The sequence below is a fragment of the Paroedura picta genome, chromosome 5 (assembly GCF_049243985.1).
Source record: "Paroedura picta isolate Pp20150507F chromosome 5, Ppicta_v3.0, whole genome shotgun sequence".
Taxonomy (NCBI): Eukaryota; Metazoa; Chordata; class Lepidosauria; order Squamata; family Gekkonidae; genus Paroedura; species Paroedura picta.
The window spans coordinates 83032742-83052852 of record NC_135373.1 but is presented as its reverse complement, the minus strand read 5'-3'; the positions used below and the strand labels follow the sequence as shown (position 1 = coordinate 83052852).

The 20111-nt window shown below is 42.6% G+C and overlaps 2 protein-coding genes across 2 annotated transcripts in view; one reads left to right on the top strand and one right to left on the bottom strand.

Moving 5' to 3' along the window:
- The window catches only part of MYRFL (myelin regulatory factor like), a 512195-nt gene that overhangs the window by 7727 nt on the left and 484357 nt on the right, over positions 1 to 20111 (bottom strand). The gene's annotated exons all lie outside the window — the stretch shown is intronic.
- PTPRR (protein tyrosine phosphatase receptor type R) overlaps positions 8526 to 20111 on the top strand; it is a 156281-nt gene continuing 144695 nt past the window's right edge. Inside the window, exon 1 of the mRNA XM_077338803.1 lies at positions 8526 to 8636. The gene's annotated coding sequence lies outside the window, so the exon portion shown is untranslated. The remainder of the gene's footprint in view (positions 8637 to 20111) is intronic.

The following is a 20111-nucleotide window of genomic DNA, read 5'->3' as shown; positions in this document are numbered from 1 at the left end:
AGCCAAAATGGGTGCTGGATATTTCACTTTGCCTCTGAGCTGATAGTCTTTTATGAGCCTTTTGGACAATTGATACTATAAGATAACTGAAGATTGTTTGAATAAGAATTTGACATAAAAATAAGGTTATGCCCATGAGGAAAATAATTACTGAAAACGGGGTAGTGAAATATCCCTCACAAACACGCACACACACAGATCCCTTCCCTCCACACTCCCCCCTCCCGTCACTTCCCCAACCTGCTCTCCAGTCCCTCCCCCAACATATACACAAAGATGCACAAAAAGAGTCCTCCCTCCCCTCCTTACATGTTCTCCCCAGAGAGCCCCCAGCCTCTTCTGTCCTGGAGGGCAGTGCCTGTTCCTGTGTTGCGGCTCCTGGAGGTCTGGGCTGAATCTGCACTTACTTTGTTTATTCCATTGTGGATCCTCCTGAATCCAGATTGATTTGAACTCGGGTCTTCCTCCCCCCCCCCCATGGAAACAGAAAAGTGTTCTGCATGTGATTAGGGAAGCTCAGAAAGGGTGGGAAGAGCTAAGAACAGCAGGAGACTCTTCCTTTTTTTTCTTGAAGGGGGGGAGGAGAGGATTGGAGACAGCAGAGGAGGGAGAAAAAAACCAAGAGGCAAATCTCTACTGAGAAAAGTTAGGGCTTCTGGAGCCTCTGCTGAGAGAAGTTAGGGTTTCAGGCTTCTAGAGCCTCTGCTGAGAGAAGTTAGGGCTTCCCCCTTAAGGCAAGCTTGCAGCCTGGGAACAAGGAACTGAAGCTTGGCCAATCAGGGCTTCTCTACCATGGAGCTCAGCAGCTAGTTCAGAACAGGCAGAGCTCTGCATGCTTTCTCACACCGATTTTTTAAATATTGAGGGTTATATTCACTCTAGGATATTGCAGGGAAAAGGTACGATCACTCTGGATCTGGATCAATCATGTTTGTTGCAGAGGGAAATTTTATATTGGACAAAATAAAAATGGAAACCGCATTCAGTGGAGATGGCAGGGAATTGACCTGGGATTGGAATAAAAGCTCCATGCAGACTCAACCCTGGAGGGCAGCACTCAGAGGGTGGCCTCTGCCCTGGCCCCCAGAAGCCTGCGGGGCAGTGCCATGACTTCGGCCAGATAAGCAGCCTCCACCCTGTCCCCCAGAGGCCTGCAGGGCACTGCTGTGGCTTTGACCCAGCTCATGGCCTCCTCCCTGGCCCAAAGAGGTCTGCAAGATGGCACTGCAGCTTTGGCCAGGTGCATGGCTTCTGCCCCAGCCTGCAGGATGATGTTGCAGCTTCGGCCAGGCACGCGGCCTGCACCCCAGCCCCCAGAGGCCTGAAGGGTGGCAGCATGGTTTTGGTCAGGCGTGCAGCCTCCACCCTGGCCCCCAGAGGCCTGCAGGACGGTGCCGCAGCTTTGTCCAAGCATGCAGCCTCCACCCCAGCCTCCAGAGGCCTGTGGGATGGTGGCACAGATTAGGCCAGGTGCTTGGCCTCTGCCCCAGGCTTGAGAGGCCTTCACCTCCACTGGCTGCCTCCCTCCCTCTCTTGTGGCCAGTGCCTCAGTCTCCACCTCCACCAGTCGCCTCCCTCAAAAATCAAGCCATAGATCTTATTTTACAGTTTGCTGTTGCATTTTAAAAAGTCTCATCAAAGTTTTACAGTCACTCAGTAGCATAACAAGTCTAGAACTGTAATCGGAAACTGATTTATGTGGCTACTTTGGAGGATTAACTAATCATTGCTGTATTTCTTGAAACCAATTTAACAGGGCGTTGTGCCCACAAACTGTAGAGAAATGCCCTTATTTCTAATCTTCTGTAGGGATCAGCATGGAGTTTTACTGTCTATTCTGCACATTTCAGTCAGATAAATCGCTTTTAGCAAACAACCAGAACAAAATCACAATACTAGAGGGTTGCAAATCTTGGTTTCCCAAAGAAAACCATTTCACCATTAGCGTGCTTTTGTGTGTGTGTGTGTGTGGGGGGAGGGGGAATAAAACTCCCCAAATTTGAATGGCAAGTCCACTAGATTTAGTTAGAGGGTGGCGCCAAGCATCCTCCAAGGAGCCTTCTTCCAGCTGCATAAGGCACTTTCCTCCAAGCTGAGTAGCTCTCCCTTCAACAGAAGTGCCCCTTAAGTTAGAAGAAGGCTCCTTTAACAAGATGATGGCTTCATATCCAAAGGAAGTTGGAGTAGGATTTGACCCAATAACTGGCCAGTGCTGGCATTTACAACTCTGATTAATGTTCTCTGCTTTTAGCTTTACTTCCAAGTAAGCTCACTTAGCCTAATGTGGAAAATCAAATGAAGGTTGATAATGTTAAAGGATTAATTTTAAAAGTGTTATTACCAAAAGTGTTGTTGTTATTACAACAAAAAGATATATGCTGTCTAGCTAATGTGAGGTTTTCATCTAATCCTCTTTCCTTTAGTATTCCCAAGAATACCTTCCTATTGAACAAAATGGGACTTGCTTCTGAGTAGATGTGTTTAGGGTCCCTCCCTTTTCCTGTAATTATCTTCCTGATAACAGATTTAGGTGAAGTGTGCATGCACACAGAAAGTTAGAATTAAAATTTTTGGGTCTTCCACTGGACTCAAACTTTCTGATAATGTAATTAACTAATGGAATACTGTGATCATTCATAGTATAAAATTTTACTGTTTCCAGGTGGGGCTTATATAGTTTGCACACATATTTTAAATAGTCAACTTGTCAGTGCATGGGCATCACTCAGCATAGTATGCTTATCTTTAAAGTTATTTTCACCAAGTACTGTTATTGTAGTGGTTGCTGTCTGAATAATGAACAACAGGCAGGTAATTGTTTTTGAAACAAGGCTGTTTCCCCATAGGGTCATGAACACTCAGGAGTGATTTCATGCTGCTCCAGGAATCTGCCAGTTCCTACAAAGCCACATTATAATGCTACTGTGTCGCTCCACAGGGAAAAGGGGGGACAGTTTAAAGAGGAGCATGTATAAGTGTGTTTGTGAGGCAAAGCACTCCTGATTCCTCCTAAGGGTGGATGTTTACAGTAACAGTCTGTTCCATCTTGCAGGTGTTTCTAATTAGGCTTCTCTGCCTACATGGCCCCTATCATCTCCAGGGCCAGAGGTAGGAATGAGATAACTGGTTCATCATGAGAACCTGCAGAATCTGGGAGAATCAGGAGTGATAAGGGGATTTTGAGGGTTCCAGCAAGAACGCATCCTGATTGGATTGTCAGCATCACCTGATGTCAGTTGGCAAAAGATTATAATTGGGCTAAGAGCCAATAGAAGGAACCTAGTTTGAATTTTGATGTAGGGTTTAAATGTGTTAGATAGTTAAGCTAGATTTTATTGTGGTGTGTTGCCTAGAAATGCCACTATTTCTGAATATTATTCAGGTAACCTCAATATATTTTACAAGGATTGTTTCTTGCATGCAATAACTCTGGGAACTCATGGGATTCAGGCAAGAAACAGTGGACAGTGTAAAACAGCAGTGAGCTACCCTCTGCCTTCCCCATAGTAGCAATGGAGAGGACATTTACAAAAAAATGTCCTCCATAGCCACGCCCCAGATTTCCCTTTGAGCCAGATTAAAATATCATTCTGTCTTTCTGTTGCTTAAAAAGGATACCCCGAGAATCACACAAAACAGTGCTTGGAAATATCATGATGCCATGAGGATATTCCTTATTTTATGTGGGGGCTTCCTGCTGAGGGGGAAATTCCTGTGCTGAAGCTGCCTAAGGCAAGGCCGGTAACTCTGCTTCGCTGAGGCTGCAATCTTACAAATATGTTATGGGAGTCCACCCCACTGAATAAAATGTTACTTGTTTCTGAACAGACCAGTTTTGGATTGCTCTCTGAGGTTCTTGTAGGGATGCCAGCCCTAGAATTACGCCTCATCTCTAGAAATCAGTTCTCCTGGAGAAAATGGATGCTTTGGAGGGTAGGCTCTGTAGCACTGTACTCTCCAGGATCTATTCTGGGCTGGGAAACAATCTCCAATTGTTTCCCAGTCTAGAACTGACAACCCCTGTCAATGAGCATGGGGGGCCTGAGTAACCCAACTTTCTGGGGGTGTTAATATCTCCCACTATTCCTACTGCAATTCAGCCAGCTTTCCTGGGGCATCATGTATGATCCTTTACACATCTTGTGTGACTATAGTTCTCTACCTCAGGGTGCCCAATAGCTCCCTGCATCTGCTCAGCAATGCTTCCAGCTTACCAGATGTGCTCAGTGGCCACCTCTGTCTATTGTACAAGCAAGAGGTTTCATTCCATATAAAACTCAAGTCCTTTTTTCAGCTCTACTACAATCTGGCAGATGTGGTATTTTGTATGAGACTTACTGTTTCTGAAAATTTCATCTCCACTGGGTGAGGGGGAAAAAAACGTCTGCCACAATGGGAAACAGAAATGAATGAATTAAAAATTGGATGCAGAAATCAACAATTGCATGCCCTTAATTCATGTCAACAGGATGTGATCATGTTTTATGAGAGCTATATGTTCTTTAGTTTTATAGTAACTATTAACCCATGATTTACTTGAAACCCCATATCTACCATGTTACCACAGAGCATTTAAGACATAGAAAACCATAAGCTAATTGAACTGCCCCTGAAAATTTTAAGAGGAGTGTCCACTTTCAGAATCTAATCTGCCCCACAACTATACCATCTCATCTTGACAAAGCTGGTCTAAGAACTGCCCAGAGAAAAACATGCATACTAGTCTGGCCCATTGTTTCTTCTTGGAAAGCTGAGTCGTTTGGAGGTTCCTTCCATTCATTCTGTTGGCATAATTTCTGACATTTCAATAAAAGGTAGAAGAATGAAGACCAAATTGTCCTTTCATTCATTCCAGTAATTGCAGGCCATTGTAATTATTCTGAGAAGACCAATTTTAACTGTCTTAATTATAGAGTAAGTCCAACCTTTTCCGTTTCACAAATAATAGAGGATAAATATGTTTTGTTATGCTTTGTACGCCTTTTGTTACAATTTATTATGAGGTAAACTGATTTAATACTAGTTAAGTTCCACATTCCATTCTGGTTATTTGTGGAATACTTCTTTGACATACGGGTGTTTACAGGGCACAATGCTTCTATGCTAGTTGATGACTAGACTGTACTTTCAATGAATAGATGTCTTTACTGAGGTTGGACCAAAGGTTCACAGCTAACCTTTTCAGATTGAACTAGAGCTTCTGAGGAAGAGGGAATGAAAAGTGTCATGCAACCCACCCCCCTTGTAAGGATCAATTTTGTACTTTTTGCTCCCCATTCAGAGATCCTGCTGGAATTGTACTTCCGGCTGCTACCAAGTTGCCACACCCCTTTTATTTTTAATAGAGGATACATGGTGAGGAAAGGAAATATTGTTCTTGCCGTGTTTAGTTTCAGAGGTCATGACTAAGTCAGATCTCATTAGCTACACAGATTGCTTTGAGGCTAAGACATGAAGGGTAAAATTGCTTTGCCAAATTGGAAGAGTGGCTCTATATGAGACCATTTCTGCATTAGGAGACATACCTTGTTTTAGCTTTGCTTTGGATGTTGTTTGGATGCTGCAAGTCAAAATTTGCTTTCTGCATTTGGGCTTTCCTTCCCTTGTTTTACAGGCTGTAATTCAAATTTACAGCCCAAATCCTACCCACTCCCAGCTTTACCCACAAAATCTCCAGGTATTTCCCAAATCAAAGCTGGCAACTCTACTTTTACCCCCCCCCCAACCATTTGTTCCCTTTAACTAGAAATGCTGGGGGATGGATGTGGGACCTTCTCCGTACAAAGTAGATGTTCTAACTTAGTGCCATGGCTCACCCCCACTTGGTTCTTATGGTGTTTTGTAACATTTGTCTTATTTGCAACTATATGAGTAGAGCTTCTTTCTCAGTCTTATCCAAACTTACACATACCTGACTATCTACTTGTAGATCTTGAAAAAGCTATGAAGGAAGAAAAACAACTGAGGACACTTCCAGAGTCATTAACATAACAAAGGAATGGTCAGCCAATAGCCACAGCTTTTTCTTTTCATTTTAGCTGGGGAAGCTGCTTTAATGGCCAAACCCTGAAGAACAGGCTTCAAGTTTGATTGAATTTTTTTCTGTCAAATTTCTCCAATATAATAAGGAAACTAATGTCTAGATATTCATCCTGAGAGTACACACACTTGAGGAGAAAAATGCACTTTCAAAAAGATCCACAGTATGTATTTTAAATATTACTAGGACCATCTTTATCCTACCACAGAGTTTGGTTTCCATTCCTAGCTAGGATTGTAGGTCCTAAACCATGAGGAGATTTCTGTGCCTTCCATACATGGGAAAATGCTACTAGGTGTTGTTTTTGCCAACACTGCCAAACAATGAGTTGTCAATAGGGTAGTGAAGGCAAAAATGTAGCAGACCTTTTCTGCATAGTGTTGGCCTTGCCAAGCCACCTCCAGGTGTTTGCTATGGGGCACTTTGCCCCAACATTTCCTGGGTTTTCACGGAGGAAGATTTTCCCCACAGTATCCAGTCCATCCTGGATCACTGCCTCCACATGAAGCAGCCGGGGTGGAGAGGTTCCGCTGTGCTTCACAGCAGCAGGTGTTTTTTTTAAAAAAAACATTTTCCATGAAATATTTTCATGAAAATTTAAAAATGCCGGGGTCGGCTCCGCACCACTGTGCTACTGCAAAGCACTGCAGAGCAGACTGGGGCATTGTTTGTCCCTTCTGGAACACTGTAGGAGGAGGAGGAGCTGGGCCTGGAAGGCACAACTCTTCTCCTTCCACACAGGCCTGGTCTGGGATAGGCCCCGTTGGTGCCTGCAGTGAAAAAGGGAATACAGAAATATCCATATTCTCTTGCTGTGGAGCAACGGAGGGCCTGATTAGCCCCCACTGCCACATGAGTGCCAGCCTGGCCTTTCTCCCCGCATGCGGAAACATTCTTAGGGCGAACCAGCTCCTTTTTTTTTAACTTCCAGTTGTTTGATAATGGCATACTTGGCAGCCTCAGGGTTGCTTTAAGGAGGATCTGCAAAAGTGAAGAGTTTGGCGAGCCAAGAACTGATCAAAATCTTGCAATTGATATTTCTATTTGTGGGCAGGCCCCCCATGTTCTGTTACTTGGCCTTCGAGTGGTTGTGGTGTTTAAAGTATAATGAGGTTTTCATATTTGATCACCTGCCAGTTTTTCTAAGTCTGCAAAAAGTGTTTTTTAATAATCATTTCTGGCATATTTTTTCTTCTGAATGTGCAATATTTAAGATTGTTATAATCATGGATACACATCAGTTACTGGCCATGATGTTTTAATTATCCATCACAGGCCAAAATGTTTGCAGATGTAAAAATTATGTTTTATTTATCAAGTTTGACTCATTGGAAAAATACTAGTTTTGAGTATTAGATTAAAATAAAAATGTTAATGGCAAAGGGTGTTGAGATAGATCAAGGTACACACCATATTCGTACTTGCTTCAGACCATGTTGGCATACAGTTCATATTGTTTTTTGTTTTTTTTAGGCAACTATAAGCCCATTTGTTTCAACTTCCAAGGGGATTTATTTTCCTGCCAAATTATTTGTGAATCTATTTCAGTATTCTGACAGCATTTTCCATTGTTATCCTCTCTCTAAATTCAGCAAAGAAACTGATGTAAATGAGTGCTGAAAGAGTATATGAGTATTCATGCATACAATATATCAAAAATAATAGCTAACTTTTTCCACAAACTTTGGGGGGGGGGATCCTGCTCATGATAAGTCTGAATAATGAATAAGGGACTTGCAGCGCCATCTGAAGTAAAGTTACACCTTTCTAAGTCCATTGGCTTCATTAGTCTTAGGATGGTATAGTATGTTTGCATGGGACTACATCAGCAATCAATGTAATCTACAGATCTGTTGAAATTAATGTGTTTGGAAGGGTGTAACTCTGTTTCAGACTGTACAAAACAAGTTGGAGAAAATCTGGATTGGAAGGTGTTTGGATTTCCAACCTCCCTCTTCCCGCTAAAACTCCAGTAGGCTTTCTATTTACTTTGCTTGTTTGTTTGTTTGTTTATTGTCAGTTGACGGTAATAGTGTATTTTTGTGTACCTTCTACCAATCCTTTTAAAGTGAGGCTTCTGAGGGTTTCAGGTTGCCTAGGTATATAAATAAAATGACTACTTTTAGCATTGTGCTTTACACCATAAACCTGTGCTGTACAGAAAGATGGGAGACTGTTTGCCCTGTATTTGAGACTGCTGATTGTGTGCTGAAGGATTGTTCTGAATGTGTCCCAGGGGCAAAAAAATCATCAAGATTTGGGAACCCACAGAGCTTTGCTTGAAAGGTATTTTGTGAAACAGGGAGAAACAGGACAGAATTATTATTAGTCGTGTGAATTTTGGGGGACAACTGAACTGAGTGGAAATGTACTGCTCTTGAATCTGTAACTGTAATTAGTTTATTTTCCAGTAGATGGCAGTCATAGAGCCCTGGATCTTGTGGACATTAAACAACAAAGGCAATTGACCGACTCAATCTGAGCATCTTGTTTTCACCCAGAAGATGCTTCCCACCTGCCAGGCACCCTGCTGTTCAGCTACACTGAACTTCCTTGACAAAAGCATTCCATAGCTGAGGAGCAACTCTCAAGAAGGGTGAGCCTATTGAACAGATGATATTGTTAAACTGCCCTGCCTCATCTTTGCTCCTTGGTGTTCTTTGTGTATCCTACCAGGAATTTTATGTATCCCCATGGCAATAATTCCAAATGGTGCTTTTGTTGTTGACCTGAATGCAGAGGCATTTGCAGTGGCACTGGAGTGTGTAGGCACAGGGGGATATTCTCTGTGCTTTCACAACACCTCTGTAGACAGCCATGCCCTTAGTAAATCTGTACAACTGGGAATGACCTCCTGATCTCATCCTTTACTCTCAAATTGTCTCTCCCTGGTGGCACCATTGTTCCAAAATGACAAATCTCTGGGCATTTCTGCACATGGTTAAAAATAGTGTTACGCCAGTTGAGTGGCGTAATGCTACATGTAATCGTGCCTCCCGGCCCCTCCTCACCTTTCCTGCTTTCTCGCTCATCTCTGCCGCCATTTCACGCTTCTCCCCCTCCAAAAGTGCTGCTGGAAATGGCAGAAGAGAGCAACGCAAATTATACACAACTTTCATCCGCCTGTCAATCATGCCAGGCAGCCAATCCCCTATCTCCATGCTATGAAGAGCCCGTGATGCCTGCTAATTTTTTTTAATTAGTAGTCCACCATTGAAATGACTATGCATCCAATCATAGATGCATAGTGCTTCTTTATTGCCATCGCTTATGGAATCACAATGCTTGCTTCTTTTAAAAATAAATCTTGTTTCTGATGAGGGGGAAGCTTAGGGAGGTATGCTTTGTGTTACAAGTTTGGGGGAATTTTTTTTTTGCCTTTGCCTGCACAATTGAACACCTATTTGTTGCTCCAGGCATTTCACTTGGGGGGGGGGAACTCCCTTCTCCTACCGCTGCCTCTCTCCTCATGCACACACACATGTACACGCTACCCAGTGAGGGCTTGCTGCCTCTCCTCCCCTGCCACATGCACATGCATACACTCCACAGAGTTCCCTTGCTGTGGGTGGTGGGGGCACCTGCCTGGGGGCTATTCTCGATGGCTGGCTGTCTCTTGTTATGGGCTTGCAGCTCCTTGCCCTGCCTCCCCCCAGTAAAAAAAATTTTCTGTCATCAGCTGCATGCTTTTCCTTTCTCCAAGATGGCAGATGTTCCCATCCCCGGAAGAGGGGGACAGGAGCAATGGTGGGATCTTTCGCGCATTTGAGCCTCCATACCTGTCTTTGGCAGTTGGGCTGCTGGTTACTCTCCATTAGGTAGTGCTACAAATGTTGGTGAATCTACTTTTTGGGATTCACCATCTAGCACTTTAAAATGGAGGATGTGGCCGGCAGGTTACTGCCCAAACACTGCCTGTTGGCGATATCATGTGGAGGGGCCGGAATATAACAACTACTAATGGTAAGCGTTACACTATATTTAAAGGGTGCAGAAATGCTCTTTCTGTCACCAGCAGTATAATTCTAAACAGAGTTATTCTTTCTAAAATCAATGACTTAGAAGGACATAATTCTTATAAGGACTGCAACATAGCTCATATGAGACTCAAGACTCACCCTCCCAGGCTTCACCCCCAACCCAGAGCTGGCAACCTTAGCTTCCAGAAATTAGCAATTATTCTAGGATTCAGATGGAGTCCCAGCCCGATGCCTCTGGGTGGAAGTTATGCGCTGATGTTCCAAACAGTTCAGATATGACTGCGTCAAGGAAGAAAGGGAGATGTTGTGTTGTTTTACCATAGTGGTTAATAGACTGATCAGAAAGCTACCCATGTGAACTAGGGTTGCCAGCTCTGGGTTGGGAAATTACTGGAGGTTTTGTGTGTGTTTGGGGGGATAAGCCTGGGAGTCTTGAGTCTCATATTACACTCAATGAGCTATGTTGCAGTCTTCAGAAGAGTTATGTCTTTCCAAGTCATTGATTTTAGAAGGGAGTAACTCTGTTCAGGATTATACTGCTGGTGTCAGAAGGATTTGTCATTTTGGAACAACTGGAGAGGCAGTTTCTTAAGGCATTCCTGTAGTAAATATACCATGTGTTTTGGGGCTGAATCAGCTGTAAAGTCCATGTTTTTGTAATTTCCCTGTGAATGTACTCAAGGTTACCAGTTCCAGCTCTTCTGTCCCTCTTGAAGTTTTCAATGAAGATGTGAACTTCCCACCATAGCTTCTTGATTGCTTTTCTCTGACGGCATGACAATGCCTACTGCTACTGCTATGACTACTACCGGCTCAGGCAAAAACATTTTCATTAACTACTTTATGAGGCTGAATGGGCAGCAGATGGAACATTAAAAAACAATAAAAGTCTTCAATGATTTACAGGGTCAAAGCAGTAAAATATGCCTGCCTCGTCAACTAGTACTACAAGGAATTGTAACTTGCACAGAGATTGAAGCCCGTCAGTCCAACCGAAGAACCAAGTGGTTTCTAGGATCAATCTTCATAGGTATCCAAATCTCTTGATCAAGCTGTGCTTCCTTTTCTAGAAGGATTGGGAAGTTGCAGATAATTTTCAGAATCTTTTACGTGTTTAGATTGTGTTAATTTTAAAGCAATGATCTCCCCTCCCCACAATCGTATGTGCTTCCTATGGACAGGTGGTGACTAAGTCATAAAAACTGGTGATTTGCTACTGATGATGACTGCAGACACGGACACCCCTGTGATCATCAGTTTAATAGAGGAAACAAAGAATTTTTATTAACATGTCCACTAAAAGAGGAACACAATAGACTTGACATGTGTTTTGATCTTTTAAAAATAATTTTAGGCATTTATAGATATCAAAACCCAGAACATCTTCTAGCAACTCGATCTTCTGAAGATGCTATTTAAAAAACAACACTAACAGTTATGTTGTTTACTTCCTGTGACACCTTAATGAATTTCTGGTATTTCACAAAGAACAGAATGGCTTTATGAAAATAAAATGAAAGCATGCCTAGAAAGAATTTAGGCAATTTATGATAAACCAGTTGGATTATCATAATTCCAGGTCCCACCTGGGGACTGGCATCCCTACTATACAGCATTATGCCCTCCCTAGGAATTTCCTAGCCTTGAGTCAGCAGCCCTAGGCCCTAGAAAAGTCACTGAGAGTTGGCTGTGCTTGGCCTTTTCTACCTTTGGCCTTGTAAGATAAATGGCCAGTCTGCCTCTGCAAGAATGTAGTACAACTTGATGTTGCTATTCTGCAGACCTTTTATATCATTGCTTACTGTAGCTTGATCGGAAAGACTTCCATTCCCCAGAGAAACAATTTTGCTCCAGGTCAGATTATCAATTCAAATTATCTTGCATCATGGGATTTGGCTTGCTTTTGTGAGTTGTCTTATGCTGTTTGTTCTGTACATACATTTCTTCCCTTTATCTTCTGTCTGCTTATGGCACATTCAGGTCTGGATTACACAGAGCTTCATTATATAATGCATCATCTACCAACTCATCTCTCATTCTTTCAATGTCTAATTGCCATATAAATCACTGGTAATTAGAGGGTACTTAAAAAAGGCACCATCAACTGGCTAACATTTGCAGCCTGGATATCAATTGTAAGTTTGGAACATATCCAGGTCCCATCTGGAGGTTGGCAACCTTGTGGTTATGTGTGAGCACTCATTATTCAAGTTCTTGCAGCTCCAAGTCCAGATGTTGCACCAGAAGCAGCCACACTGCGACAAAGGCTAAGGCAGACGCAATGAAGACTATATATGTAGTTCATTAGGAAGGAACATGTTGAAGGCTGATCCTATTTTATCATGTGGAGTGAACAAAATGCTTTTTTTTTTAAATCTAGTTTCATGAACATCAATCACTGTGCTGGGACAATGAACCAAAATGTGAAAGGAGGCTGCAGAAATCTGGTTAAGATTACCCATATATTCCCATGAATTAGTTCTTAAACCCAATTTTCCACATTACATTTCTCCCCTTGAACTGGGTAGCTGTCATGTGTGAATTCAGTGGCAAGATCATGAAGTAAATGTAATACGTTGAGTTGCTGTAGAAGAGTATATCCAGGGCTTCAGTAATGGGAGATGGTGGCTTGATGTGGAAATTGGTATAGCAAAACTATTGCTGTAGGCTGCTCTATAATTTACAGTAAATAAAAACGTGGATTGTTTCCCCATGCAAGTAACAAGTAACAGTGGGTGAGAACACCTCATTTTATAGCCCCCAAAAATCTCAAATAAGAGAAAAACAGATATCTGTTCCTATTTTATACAAAATCTTGTTATGCCCATCCATTGCTAATTCAGAGTACATAAATTTTCTGATGTGCTTTAAAGAGGAAGAATTTAGCTGAAAATGACACATATTAATTCCAATAGCCTATGTTCCTGTGGCTCATTTTTTATTGTAATCCTACCCAGTAACACTCAGCGTTAATTAAGTCAATGAGACTTAATAGGCATATAATGAAGACGCAAAGGAACATCTCTGTCTGTTATGAATTTGTGTGGCAACTATATTTCTTTCAACATCTCTTACTGTCCACACCATCTCTTGAAGATACAAAAGCTATTTTGGCCCTTTTGTTTATCTCTTAGGTCCCAGTCATTTTTCTTTGGAACAGCCTTCCTGAGGAGATCAGAAAGTCTGTTGGCCTTCAGGACCCCTCCTTAGAAGATCATTTTGATGGAGTTATTTAATATTCAGTATTGGAGCTTGGACCTTTGGGAGCAGGTTAGCATACCTGATATCCAAGATATTTTTAATGATTTTGTCCATTATTTTAGTATTATTCATATGCCTTTTTAAAAATTTTGTGCACTGCCTTGAGACCCTTATGAGGGGACAGGTGGGATTTAAAATTGTAAGAAATAGATACTAAACACACAACTGAAAGCAGGACTGTTCTCTTTTAAGAGCCAAAACTCCTATTATCCTGAGTTTAATGTTAAAAGGTCTATGCCACTAGAAGGTAGCCTTAAATAAATCTGTCTTTTAGATTTGTATGCATTTAGAAAGCTCTTTCTGAAGTCCATTTCCATTCATTCATGTCATAATTTATTAAACTTCAGTTATATCTGAACTGATGGCTTCTTTAGTAGTTTGTAAACACAATTTGTAGGTATACAATTTTTCCATCTACTAATAATGGTATTTTCAGAAGAATCCAACACTGAAAAAACTAGCTAAGTAATCTCTAGAGAAGAATAGCAGATAGAGAAAATGAGCACTTGGCTGGCTCTCAAGCACCACTCTAGTGATGGCATACCACTTTAAAATATGTAGCATGAAGTGATATATAACCTAAAAGTAGTAGAGTCCCAATATAGCTAGACCAATTAAACCCCTAGCTTCCCTTCATGTTTGTTACGGTACTAAAATATTTATTGAACACAACTCTCTGGGACTAATTTCTACAAATGGGGGGTATCTTTAGTCACAATTTTTGGCAACAGTCCCATGCTCTGCTCCATAAACTGATTATTTGTATTGATTCTAAGATGCATTGTTGACATTTAAATGTACTAAATAACTGGCCTATGAGAGGCTGAGGATTCCCAGACATGGACTGCTATTGGTTTTCCTGCTAGTCTTCATTCTTCTTTAATATGCCAAGCCATCCTTTTCTTCCCTGGATTTGTAGCAGATTGATGAACAAATAAAGAAATATTATGGTGGTTCCTTGGCAACTTTGACTCAGCAAACAGGAACAGCGTTTAAGTTTTCTGTAGAAACCACGAGGAGGTTGGGAAAAAACAACTGGGATGGACGAGGGGTGGAAAAGGAGAGGCCATGAGTGTTTCCTTACATGACCCCATTGTTTTCTGAAGAGGTCTGTTCAATGTTTATCTATGTCACTTCAAGAAGGACGTAGATAAAATTGAAAGGGTACAGAGGAGAGCGACGAGGATGATCTGGGGCCAAGGGACCAAGCCCTATGAAGATAGGTTGAGGGACTTGGGAATGTTCAGCCTGGAGAAAAGGAGGTTGAGAGGGGACATGATAGCCCTCTTTAAGTATTTGAAAGGTTGTTACTTGGAGGAGGGCAGGATGCTGTTTCTGTTGGCTGCAGAGGAGAGGACACCCAGTAATGGGTTTTAACTACAAGTTCAATGATATAGGCTAGATATCAGGAAAAAAGTTTTCACAGTCAGAGTAGTTCAGCAGTGGAATATAGGCTGCCTAAGGAGGTGGTGAACTCCCCCTCACTGGCAGTCTTCAAGCAAAGGTTGGATACACACTTTTCTTGGATGCTTTAGGATGCTTAGGGCTGATCCTGCGTTGAGCAGGGGGTTGGACTAGATGGCCTGTATGGCTCCTTCCAACTCTATGATTCTATGATTCTAATGTTGATGTATCGGATGACTGAGATGGTGTTTGTTCAGTTGACATGGTAAGTAGTTGTATATGAAGGTTTCATAAAATTCTAGCAGCATGGAAGTAATGTGTGCCTTCAAACAGCAATAATGCTAGTTTCATTGAGAACTTGAGGAAATGACTGGCATTAAGATGGTTGGAATTTAATGGCAGGTCTCAGTTAATTACTCTCAGCATTTCACAATTAAAAAGACATCTGTCCATTAATCTCCAATTTTGACATAATTATTTCCTGCACTATATTTTACATGGGAATTAAACCCAAACAAATGGTAACCTTACAAAGCAAGTTTGTTATTCCTGTTTGTTCCTTGTGTTATCCAAATTAGATATTGAGTTGGGGAATTTAGCACAGTGAGAAAGGCAACAATGGGATCTCCACCAGTGTATTCCAGGGCTATTTACTTAGAAACTCTCAAAATGAACCAGACTGGTTAATAAGCAAAAGTGTTTTTTTTATTGAGAACATTAAGCAGGGTTGAGAGGATGCAATAGGGAAAAATAAGGAGGAGAAGTATAAAGTATATTTACCATCACAATGTGGAGAAGTCCATGGGAGAAACCACCAGTATCTCCGCAAGAAAGTGAGGTGGCCTACCACAAACAGGTGGTGTATGCAGGATATCCAAAGAAAAACACACTCAGAGGGGTTCTGGCATGTGCCTTAAATAGCAAGATTTGTGTCTTGAGGCAAAGGTTGGACTCTGTAGCCCCTAAAACAATGGGCTTGAAGTGATGTGTGTATAATAAAAGAACAAGAAAGCAGGTGATGGTCTTGTCCAGTTTGAAACAAATCCTTGGAGGAAACAGTGGATGTTTCCCTGAGTGGGAACAATACCTGGGATTTCCCTAGGTAGATTCTTAATGAGTCTCCCACAAAAAGAGACAAAACCATAACTGAATTACCTGGGAGAGACTGGGAGAGTAAATGGTTTCTTGATGACTGCTAAATTGTGGGACAAGATACTGACAAGCTGTTAGCGATTTCCCCAATTGAATCTAGCCAGGTAAAAGGGAAGGAGGAAACTTTTAGGGCCATTCCGCACTCGTTCAAAATTGCACAATGGTTGCAAATTGAAATCGCTACTAATTTGCTGTTATGTACAACGTCGTTGACAATCTGCCACACTCCTGAAACCGATCCGCAAAAAGCGCTTCATTGTAGCGCTTTCAGGGAAATCCCAAAAAGTGGATTCACCCTCCGGAAAGCGCTACACTCTTGCAACCAATCTGCAACACTAGCGGGAAAGTTCTCTGTGTTACCATTGTTGCAGTTTCTGCAAAGTCCCTTCCCCTGACTCTCTCCTCTGATCTTCCAGCAAAGCGATCGTCATTTTTTTTTCTTGGAGTGAGCAGAGATCAACGCACCGGCGAGCCTTCGTTTACCCAGCGAAGCTTCCCCAGCTGCAGTTCCTCCCCAGAGCTGTTTTAAGTCACCAAGCACCAAGCACCACACAGCCCCGTTTGCTGGTTTATTTTCCCTTTATTTTTCACTCTATTTTCGGCCGAAAATTGTGCCCGTGCGGGAGGGGGGTTATTTTTTTTCACTCAGGGGGGAGCGTGGCAACGATGAAACGGCAGCTCAAACACCACCTGCTAGCTAGATGGGTCTCTCAACAAATCAATGCAGATTCGTTGCAACATGTGTGTGTTTTTTTTAAAAACCTTCCTTAAAGGGAAAGGGGCTTTTCAGGAGCATGATAACGGCCACCCATTGGCTGCTCGTTTGATTGACGGCCAGGGGCGGGACAAAGCTTGGCAATATCGCTTCCTGGCTAGCGATTTTTGCCGAGACCGGAAACCTGTGGGAAACGATAGAAACACAACTGGATTCCACTACAAAGGCAGGTATGCATAACAACAAATTCCACTATTTAAAATGGCATTTTTTCGTTCCGAAACCAATTTGCTACATAGATCCTGGTGCGGAATGGCCCTTAGTGTTGAACATTAGTTAACACCATTAGGAGCTCTATTGTCCTGTAATTAAACATTACTATTTGGAATAGGAAGAAAGAGTCAGCGATTAACAGCTCCCTGTGGTGACCTCACTGAAAAAGTCCAGGCAGCTCCTGGAAGCATGGCATCATGTTGGTGTGTATAGTTTTATTTCTGCTTGTTGAGTTTTGTATATTTTACCAGGCAAGCTAATTGCAGAGCAATGTGGAAGCGGGGTATGGGTGGTGCTTTAAAAAAGGGTGTTTGTGGGAAACTGCCCCGTAAAGCAAGGAGGGATCTGGCCACTAACATTTGAATCTGTTAAATATCTTCATTATGCTCTATGCTAATTTACTGCTCACCTTCTACCACTGGACTGGTAATTTCCATTTCATTGTATCTGAGGAGGTGTGCATGCACATGAAAGTGTACACTTCAAAAGGTGCCACTGGACTTAAGCTTTGTTCTATGGTTAGGTCAAGTCTTTGAAAAAAAAGCTTTAGCTGGCATATCAGCCAAAATCGGGGGGGGGGGGGAGCTACATGGAGATCTGAACCTCCAACTGTAATCCAAGATCCAGCAGCATCTTTAAGCTACAAACTTACACTGGTGGAGCTCAATACACTGGAAGAATGCTTTGTGGGTAGCTCTTGGTATGCATCAGCAGGGTCAAAGTGAGTTGAAGGGAATAGATGAGACTGAATGAGAAGTACAATCTGCAGTGCAAATGGGGTTTAACAAGAAGTGTGCAATGGAGTGTGAAATATTACTTCCATATGGTTGAGAAAACCACATGTTGAACAGAAGGAAAGGTTGGCTATCCAAGCAGTAACTTCAAATCTGTGAGGACTGACAAAGTAGCTCATGACCAGTGGAATAAACAAACCATGCCAGTACATTAGAAATTGTGTGTGTGTTTTAAAACAGTGTACATTTCAAAATGCATCTACCTCCTGAAATCATTTCTGAAAAGTATTCATAGTAGTATAAGAGAGCTATATTTTGTGGGTGCTAAGTAAAGAAAAAAGCATGGGACAGTAAAATGCACACAGTCACTAATGGATCACTTAGTGCTGTATGTATTTCCAGGTCCTCTTAGTCAGTATTGACATATTCTGCATTATTTATTAAAAGAGATGGTTTCTTTCAAGGTGGAAGCCTTAATGTTTAGGACTTTCATCTGTCTCAAGTGCACCTTATCAATTTAACTTCAAGGCAATTTTTAAGGCATTCAGATATTGAGCTCTGCTACCAGAAAGCAAACAAATGACCTGGAGTCATGGTTATGATTATTGGATGTTGCTTGGTTTTAATGTCTATTGAGGCAACCATACTATCAAGTGATCACTGATATCGTTATGACAATAACTGCAATTCGTTGTGAGTTCTGTGTTTATTGTTGTGAATGTTTACAAGGAAATCTTATATCAGAATTGTATGACATCTGGCTGGCAAGCTGCAATTTATAGTGACTTGATATCCAGCAGTGATTACAAAGGACTGAATAGGTTGTGCTTTGGCAGATAACCGATTGTTTGTTTTTTTATAAGGTGCCCAAGCAGTCAGTTGCTCTGGTTTATCAAACAGCTCAGCCATCTTTGAGTATTCAAGATAACAAATGGCATAAGTAACTTCTCAGTGATAATTAATCCTATAACAATTAACAGCTGATAACCAACAGAGTGACTGGGTCAATGTCTTTCCTCATACCGCTTCACAAAACTGGGCAATCAAGAACAGCAAACTTGGAGGACAACATTTGATTTAATAGAGGCCATTTTCAGCATCTCTGATCATTTGGGAGCCTCACCTTACATCTCTTTGTTTCATTGCTAGGGTTGCCAGCTGGTAGCAACCTGGGGGAGATGGGGAAGGGGTGGGGAGAAATTGAGCCCAGCTGAAACTATAGTGTGACATTCCTTGCATAATGCTTCAGGATTCACCAGAATCTTTATGATTTTCCTTTAGTGGAACTTGGCTGTGAGGCATTAAAGGTAAAGGTAAAGGTATCCCCTGTGCAAGCACCGAGTCATGTCTGACCCTTGGGGTGATGCCCTCCAGCGTTTTCATGGCAGACTCAATACGGGGTGGTTTGCCAGTGCCTTCCCCAGTCATTACCGTTTACCCCCCAGTAAGCTGGGTACTCATTTTACCGACCTCGGAAGGATGGAAGGCTGAGTCAACCTTGAGCCGGCTGCTGGGATTGAACTCCCTGCCTCAATGGGCAAAGCTTTCAGACAGCTGCCTTACCACTCTGCGCCACAAGAGGCTCTATGTGAGGCATTAGCAAGCCTTTTCACAGAAAGTCTTGGGACCTGCCTGCCACACTTAAAAGAGAATGGGAACTGGAGGCTCCTTGGCCATCTTGGGGGGACATGTTTGTGGCTTCAGGTGACTCTGAAACCAAAGTGGGCAAGTTTTTGGGGTCGGTGAGTGTGTCCACTTGCCCCCTTGATCCATTTCCATCCTGATACTCAAAATGAGTGATCAGCACCCTCAGGGATAGCATCAATCTCTCCCTGACTTTGGGGGAATTCCCAGGGTGGTTCATCTCTTACTGAAAAAACCAATGCTGGATCTGCAGGATCCAGCGAACTTCCATCCAGTCTCTCATCTTGCATTTCTGAGCAAGGTGGTTGAAAGGGCTGACATAGACCAGCTGTTAGCATACTTGGAGGAAACTTCAGTGCTCAATCCATACCAGTCTGGTTTCTGTCCTGGGGTAGAAACAGGGAGGGTTGCCTTGACAGAAGATCTCTGGTGCCAGCTGGATAGAGGCGGTTCAGCTATCCTCATGATGTTCCACCTGTTAGCTACATTTGACATGGTCAACCATGAGCTGTTGGTGATCCCTGCCCTTAAGGAAGTTTGCCTGGTCTTGACTAGGGCCAGGGCATTCTCAGTCATGGTCCCAACTAGGGTTGTGCGCGATGGCATCAGAATCTACCATTCCAGGCCAATGCAGCCAGTGCCTGCGTGTGTTCACCGGGTTATGAACCAGTGCCCACGCCTCCCCTCCGCACGGCACGGCACTGGAATGGGTGATTCAGATGCCGCCGCACACAACCCTGGTCCCAACCTGGTGGAATGAGCTCCTGGGAGAGCTGAGGGCCCCGATAGAAGTTTCTAAATTCCTAAAAGACAGAGTTCTTCCACAAGCTCTTTGGTTAAGACTAGGGTAATTAAGATCAATGGGCCCTTCCCCAAGTTAGCTGGTATATTGGGCTACTTCTGTCCGA